This window comes from Bubalus kerabau, chromosome 9 (genome assembly GCF_029407905.1).
Source record: "Bubalus kerabau isolate K-KA32 ecotype Philippines breed swamp buffalo chromosome 9, PCC_UOA_SB_1v2, whole genome shotgun sequence".
Lineage (NCBI taxonomy): Eukaryota > Metazoa > Chordata > Mammalia > Artiodactyla > Bovidae > Bubalus > Bubalus kerabau.
This window is the reverse complement of record NC_073632.1, coordinates 80,355,662-80,364,010: the sequence shown is the minus strand read 5'-3', so window position 1 is coordinate 80,364,010 and position 8,349 is coordinate 80,355,662.

Here is an 8,349-nt window from a genome sequence, read left to right as displayed (position 1 = left end):
TGAATCTGAGTTATGCCGATGATTTCTTAAGTGTGAGCTCGTGGGTTGATAACTCTGCTGGCTGGTTTCTGATGCAAAAGAATGATTTTCTTATGATGAATATTCTTTTCTTTTCATGGGAACACTACATGAAACAGAATAACAAATATTTTCAAATAACTTGCTGATATATTTTCTTTAAATGCCACATGTTTTAGAGGGAGAAGGATTTGAATGAAAATAACTGAAACATGTAAAATCTGTAAACTCATTGCATCTGAATGCAGGGAAGGTATGCAGTTCTTTGATGAATTTGCTCCAAGAGGCTGGGAGATAAGCCTTAAGAGAGTAACTGAGGTCATTTGGGAAAAATGAACAGCTCTGAGAGGGAGTAGAACTTTCATAGAATATACAGTGAAAGTGAAAGTGTTAGTCACTCAGTCGTGTCTGACTTTTTGTGACCCCATGGACTGTAGCCCGTCAGGCTCCTCTGTCCATGGAGTTCTCCAGGCAAGTATACTGGAGTGGATTGCTGTTTCCTTCTCCAGGGGATCTTCCTGACTCCGAATCGAATCTGCATCTCCTGCATTGCAGGCAGATTCTTTACTGTTCAAGCCACCAAGGAAGCCCGAAGATACCTAGGAAACAGTTATTTAGATCAGCGGTCACTTTTTCTATAGGGGAGCGGGGAAGGGTGTGTATTTCTGTGTTTAGAGCAGGAAAGAAGGAAGAATGAAAAGAAGAAAGATCTAGTGGGGCCACGGCAGGATGGAGGAAATAGCTCCACATCCTCCAGGGACGCTGAGGATAGTTTTGTGCCCCGTGTGAGAAGAGTCACAAGGGCTTTGAGCTAAAATTACTGCTCTTACTTTAAATTGGCCTCTTCACCTCAGAAGGCGTTCAATTAAGTTCAGTTCTTCCAGTACTGCCTGAGTACCTTCTCCCCTTGGGATTCCTTGAGAGACTGTCTAATGTTCCCAGAGCCTTTTTTATATAACAGACCAGTGCTTTTCAACTACCCTCTCTCCACTCACTGCTTCTAAGAACTTTTCTTCCTTCTCTTTGGACAAGTTTTCAGTGTTACTACAGGAATGAAGCGAAGTCTCTCAGTCTTGTCCGACTCATTGCGACCCCGTGGACTGTAGCCTACCAGGCGTCTATGTCCATGGGGTTCTCCAGGCAAGAATACTGGAGTGGGTTACCATTTCCCATGATGTGATAACTGTGTTAAGGGGATTTAGGCTGCTTGTACTTTGAGAAATCTACATACTTCTGCAAATCTTCTTAGAGTTCCCTTTAGACCATTACTGTTGTTCTACCGGCCAGAAACAGATGCAGCCTTTGTCTGCAGGAGAGGAACAACCAAACATTCTGCTACCAAGATGGCTTTTGGTGTTTGCCCCTTCTGTGAAATAATGCTGGGTACTTTATACATATTTAGTTCTCGGTAGGGATTTTTAACTTATTTATTGAGGGGTTGAAGAGAATGGTGACCCACTCCAGTATTATTGCTTGGAATATTCCATGGACAGAGGAGCCGAGCAGGCTACAGTCTTTGGGGACACAAGGAGTCGGACATGACTGAGTGACTAACACTTTCACGTTCTATCTTTACAATGGACCTAAGGTGAAACCGAAGAATTTTTGACTCCATAATTAAATATATGGTGAATGAAGCCATTATAACCAGCTTTTTCATTTCATACAAGGCTGTTCCCCCAAACTTAAATATTTTATAGAAATCTTACTTAGACACAGTGATGCAGCTCCAACATATAAATATCCTTTAATTTTCTTTTTATTTATAAATGAATTACCATAGGTCAATGAATATCTTCTCAAAATTAGAGATGCACAGCTTTTGACATGACTAAGGATTTACATTTTTTTTCCAAACACATTATAAGACCTAACCTTTTTTGTTTATAAACTGATTTCTGGACTTTTATATTTTCATTTTCCAATTCATTTGTAAAATAATAAGTTCTGGTGTAATCAAATATTTTAGAAATTTATCTACCCTTCTGCACACACACCAGGGCTTCTCTGGTGGCTCAGCTGGTAAAGAATCCACCTGCCATGAGAGAGACCTGGGTTCGATCCCTGAGTTGGGAAGATCCCCTGGAGAAGGGAAAGTCTAACCACTCCAGTATTCTGGCCTGGAGAGTTCCATGGACTGTAGAGTCCATGGGGTCGCAAAGAGCCAGACCCGATTGAGGACTTTCAGTCACTGCACACACACATTGCAAGGAGACCACACTGACCTACTGGCTGAAAGGCAGGAACCCCATGCAGAGCTCAACATGTTTTTTCTCAGCTGAGTGTACAGCCGTCTACAACCAGCACTCCCATGTGACAATTGAGAAGAGTAGAATATTGCCTTTACAGAAAATAGTATCATGGCAGTCTTCCAGATGGAACAAGGGAAAGAAAACACAGCTGTGTGTTGCCCTCTATATATCAGACACACCTACAGTGGTAAAACATTTCCAATTCACTCAAACTTTGAGGGATAAGGTTTTCTCCATTTTTTTAAATGAAAAAAAGTTTAGGCTCAGGGAAGCTAACTAACTTGCCCAAGGTCATGTAACTAATAAGTGCATAGCAACTAGAAGTATTTAGGTTGAGAAACTGTCCTCTGAAGAAGAAACAATGTACCATCTCCCCTTAGTAGCTTTGAGGAATTGGTTCCAGGACCACCCCCACCCCCACAAATACCAAAATCCATGGATGCTCAAGTGCCTTATATAAAATGGCCTAGTATTTGCATATTTGCATATAATCTGTATGCACCCTCTCATCTACTTTAAATCAACCCTAGACTACTTATGGGCTTCCCCAGTGGCTCAGGAGTAAAGAATCTGCCTGTCAATGCAGACGACATGGGTTCAATCCCTGGATTGGGAAGATCCCCTCAAGAAAGAATATCCCACTCCAGTATTCTTGCCTGGGAAATCCATCGGACAGAGGAGCCTGGCGGGCTACAGTCCATGGGGTCGGAAGAGTCAGGCACAGCTTAGTGACTAAACAATAAGACTGCTTATAAATACCTAATGCAATATAAATACTATGTAAATAGTTGCCAGCATGTGGCAAATTCAAATTTTGCTTTTAAAAAATTTCTGGGATTTTTAAAAAACACTTTTGATGTTCAGATGCAGAACTCACTGAAACAGAGGGGCAACTGTATGCTAAAGCAACTCTAGCCTCCTAAAATGATAACTATTATAGAATTTGCTGCTACTGCTGCTGTTACTATTATTATTATTATCATCATCACTATTACTATTCAACTGACTACACTGAGGGACTTTGGGTAGACCAGTTGCTTCTTCACTCCACACATTTAAAAAAAAATAAATCTCTGGTAGCTCTAATCACAAATGTAAGTTATTAGAAGATGTGAAATCCTTATATCAGAGATTAGCCAGCTAGGCCTTTGTAATATCTTTTTGACTGGTTTTCTGGCTTTAAATTTGATCTTTAGTAGTTGTCAGACAAACATTGACAAGAAATACATACAAAAGAGAAAAGTCAAGGAGAGAAATGAGGTATTTGACAGAAAGGGCAATTTTTAGAAACCTGTAAATGAAGACACACAAACCAACAAAGCTATTTCTCTTCATTATTGTTCATTCTTGTGAAAGCATTTGGCTGATGAATCATCTTAGTAATGCTTTTTTAGAAACCAGAAATGTGCTGAGCTGGCTTTAGAGCTGAGCTAGTTATGGTCAAATTGGCTCTAATTCTAGCTGATTCCAAGAGTTTCTTTTTAGCCAGTTGTTATAAATTAGGTCACTTAACATTAACACTTGGAGCAAATCTTGATACTCGAAGCCCCTGTCTGCTTGATTAGCTAGAAATCTAATCTTTTCTCCGGGTTTGCCTCCCCAAATAGTTCGAAGAGTACCTAGGTGTTAAATGTGTCTGTGATTCAGTTTCCTTTGCCACCAATTTGGGAAATGAACAATCATAGTTTACTCTTTAAGACCAGACTCCTTAAGGCCTGATGCTATTGGAAACTTCTTATTGTCCTTATATTCAGTTAAGTGCACGTCATAAGTGTACAAATGAGTGAATGCACACATGCACACACACACAAGAAACCACAACCATGGTCAAGATATACAGTGATTTCAGTGCCTCTGAGACCTTTGTGAGCTTCTCCCATTTAATCTACCAAAGATAACCACTATAGTGAGTGGTGTCTGTCACCAGAGATTCCAGGTACAGCTTGGAGCTGAGAGAGAAGCTTTGGTTTTGAAGCTTAAAAGCTCAAGCATTCTTTTTCTCTAGTTTCCCTGGGTATCCCCTTGTATATAGGAATTATTCATGGGTATTGAAAAATGTAGCAATCTAATGAGTATAAGAGATGCTTATCAGAAAACTTGAGGGGCATGAGTCCGTCCAATTTAAAACATATATTGTTTGTGGTAAACAATCATAAAGGCACTCAGGTTAAAATTTTAGTAAAAATTATGTTTACAAAAATTGTGTAATGACAGAAGAAAAGCTTAATGACATCACGCTAAAATTGTCTAAATGTCTGGGTTTGCATTCTGGTTCTGTCACTTTGCAGCTATCAAAAAAAATTTTTTTTATTACATTGTGTAATCTCCTGCAGTCTTCTCTTTAGTAAAATGAAGGCAACGTGAGTTCCTACTTCAGGGGGTGTCATGAGTCTTTAATGAGGTAACATATGTGAAGTGCTCAGCCCTGTACCTGACACATTATAAGCACTACAAATTTCAGTCATTATTAAGACCATCATCAGCATTTGTGAGTCCAGCAAACAAAAAACGATGCATCGAAGAAAATGGAAAGGAAATTCACAATTTGAGACTAGTCAAGGAACAGCAATGAAAAAGAAATTCTAGAAATTTATAATAATATGAGGTAGACCTTTACCGTGACAGTTTAATAGCTAAACTATGTCTAACATCATTCCTAAAACTAAGGCTTAAACACCTTAAATGTAGCGACATCTGCTGGCATAAAGGTGAATTGCTCAGCTTGTGTAGTGTAACCATGCTAACACATTCAGTTCACCAATTTTATTGAACATAAATTTGACATCAGATGCTTTGCTAGAGTCTGTGGACAAGGTGCTTCATTCCCATGCTCAAGAAGCTTAGAGTCTAGCAGATCAGTTGTAAACTGCCTGTGCCTGAGAAGGGAAAAAAATCAGGACATTGTCACCACAGACCTTTCAGTTTTGTTCAGAAAATGAAGTCTAGCACTAAGAAAAAATTAAATGGCCATATAAAGCGGGTGTATGGTCAAATTCAAAAATTAAAACTCAATAGTAGAGCCATAGGAGTGTTGGGAGGGATGAAATCAACTAATGAAACACTTGGACACTTATTCAAAGGAATTAGTCTGTAATTTCTTTTAAAGACAGAGGTCAGAGAGGCTCTGAATGTTTTTGTGCAAAGAAATGATAATAAAACTGGGAGGAAATGACTTCAAACAAAACAACTGACAAAAAATCTCCAAAATATATAAGCAGCTTATGCAGCTCAATATCAGAAAAACTAACAATACAATCAAAAAATGGGCAGAAGACCTAAACAGATATTACTCTAAAGAAGACATACAGATGGCCAATAAACACATGACAAGATGCTCACATCACTCATTATTGAGATGAGAGAAGTCACTCAGTCGTGTCCAACTCTTTGCGACCCCGTGGACTATAGCCCACCAGGCTCCTCCGTCCATAGGATTCTCCAGGCAAGAATACTGGAGTGGGGTGCCATTTCCTTCTCCAGAGGATCTTCCCAACCCAGAGATCGAACCCAGGTCTCCCGCATTGCAGGCAGACGCTTTAATCTCTGAGCCACCAGGGAAGCCAATTATTAGAGAAACTCATTATTAGAGAAATGCAAATCAAAACTTCCTCGTGGTATCGCCTCACACTGGTTAGAATGGTCATGATCAAAAAATCTACAAACAATGGATGCTGGAGACGTTGTGGAGAAAAGGGAATCCTCTTGCACTATTGGTGGGAACGTAAATTGATTCAGGTACTGTGGGGAACAGAATTGAGGTTCATTAAAAAACCAGTAGTAGGACTTCCCTGGTAGTTCAGTGGATTAGAATTCACCAGGCTGTTCAGGGGACAGGGGTTCAGTCCATGGTCTGGGAGGATTCCACATGCTGTGGAGCAACTAAGCCCAGGGGCCACAAGTACTGATCCTGTGCTCCGCAACAAGAGAAGCCGCCACAATGAGAAGCCCATGTGCACAGCAACGAAGAGTAGCCCCCACTCGCTACAACTAGAGAAAGCCCATGCAAAGCAACAAAGATCCAGCACAGCCAAAATTTTTAAGTAAATAAATAAAGATTTAAAAACAACTAAGTTTAAACAAACAAACAACAACAAAAACCCCTAGGAATAAAACTGCTATATGACCCAGCAATTCCAGGACTGGGCACATACCCTGAGGAAACCACAATTCAAAAAGACACACGTACCCCAATGTTTGTTGCAGCACTATTTTCAATAGCCAGGACATAGAAGCAACTTAGATGTCTACCGACAGGTGAATGGATAAAGAAGTTGTGCTACATATATACAATGGACTATTACTCAGCCATAAAAAGAACTATTGTGAATCAGTTGAACTGAGGTGGATGAAACTAAAGCTTGCTATACTGAGTGAAGTAGGTCAGGGAGAGAAAAACAAATTTCATATACTAATGCATATATATGGAATCTAGAAAAATGGTACTGATAAACCTATTTGTAGATAAAGAATGGAGATGAACACATAAAGAGTGGATTTGTGGACACAGGTGCGGGGAGAAGAGGGTGGGATGAATTGAGAAAGTAGCACTGGTATATATATATATACATTATCATGTGTAAAATAGATAGCTAATGGGAAGTTGCTGTATAACACAAGGAGCTCAAGCTGATGCCCTATGATGACCTAGACGAGTGGGATGGGAGGAGAGTGGAGGTGGGAGGAAGGCTCAAGAGGGAGGAGAGATATAGTTATGGCTGATTCGTGTTGTCATACAGCAGAAACCAATGCAAAATTATAAAGCAATTATCCTTCAATTAAAAAATACATTTAAAAATAGAATAAAGAAATCATTCCATTAAAAAAAAAGAAACTAGTATTCTAGGAAAATTAATCTTTCAACACTGTACAAAATGTATTGGCTTGAGGGTTAGACTGGAGCAGAAAGAATTATTGAGATGTATTGACTATGCCAAAGCCTTTGACTGTGTGGATCACAATAAACTGTGGAAAATTCTGAAAGAGATGGGAATACCAGACCGCCTGACCGGCCTCTTGAGAAACCTACATGCAGGTCAGGAAGCAACAGTTGGAACTGGACATGGAACAACAGACTGGTTCCAAATAGGAAAAGGAGTACATCAAGGCTGTATACTGTCACCCTGCTTATTTAACTTCTATGCAGAGTACATCATGAGAAACGCTGGGCTGGAGGAAGCACAAGCTGGAATCAAGATTGCTGGGAGAAATATCAATAACCTCAGATATGCAGATGATACCACCCTTATGGCAGAAAGTGAAGAGGAACTAAAGAGACTCTTGATGAAAGTGAAAGAGGAGAGTGAAAAAGTTGGCTTAAAGCTCAACATTCAGAAAACTAAGATCATGGCATCTGGTCCCATCAGTTCAGTTCAGTTCAGTCCAGTCACTTAGTTGTGTCCGACTGTTTTGACCCCATCACTTCATGGCAAATAGATGGGGAAACAGTGGAAACAGTGTCAGACTTTATTTTTGGGGGCTCCAAGACCACTGCAGATGGTGATTGCAGCCATGAAATTAAAAGACGCTTACTCCTTGGAAGGAAAGTTATGACCAGCCTAGATAGCATATTGAAAAGCAGAGACAATACTTTGCCAACAAAGGTCTGTCTAGACAAGGCTATGGTTTTTCCAGTAGTCATGTATGGATGTGAGAGTTGGACTGTGAAGAAAGCTGAGCGCAGAAGAATTGATGCTTTTGAATTGTGGCATTGGAGAAGACTCTTGAGAGTCCCTTGGACTGCAAGGAGATCCAACCAGCCCATTCTAAAGGAGATCAGTCCTGGGTGTTCTTTGGAAGAAGTGATGCAAAAGCTGAAAATCCAGTACTTTGGCCACCTCATGCGAAGAGTTGACTCATTGGAAAAGACTCTGATGCTGGGAGGGATTGGGGGCAGGAGGAGAAGGGGCGAAAGAGTATGAGATGGCTGGATGACATCAACGACTCGATGGACGTGAGTCTGAGCGAAGTCCAGGAGTTGGTGATGGACAGGGAGGCCTGGAATGCTGCAATTCATGGAGTTGCAAAGAGTCAGACACTACTGAGCGACTGAACTGAACTCAAATATTAACAACCAGGATGA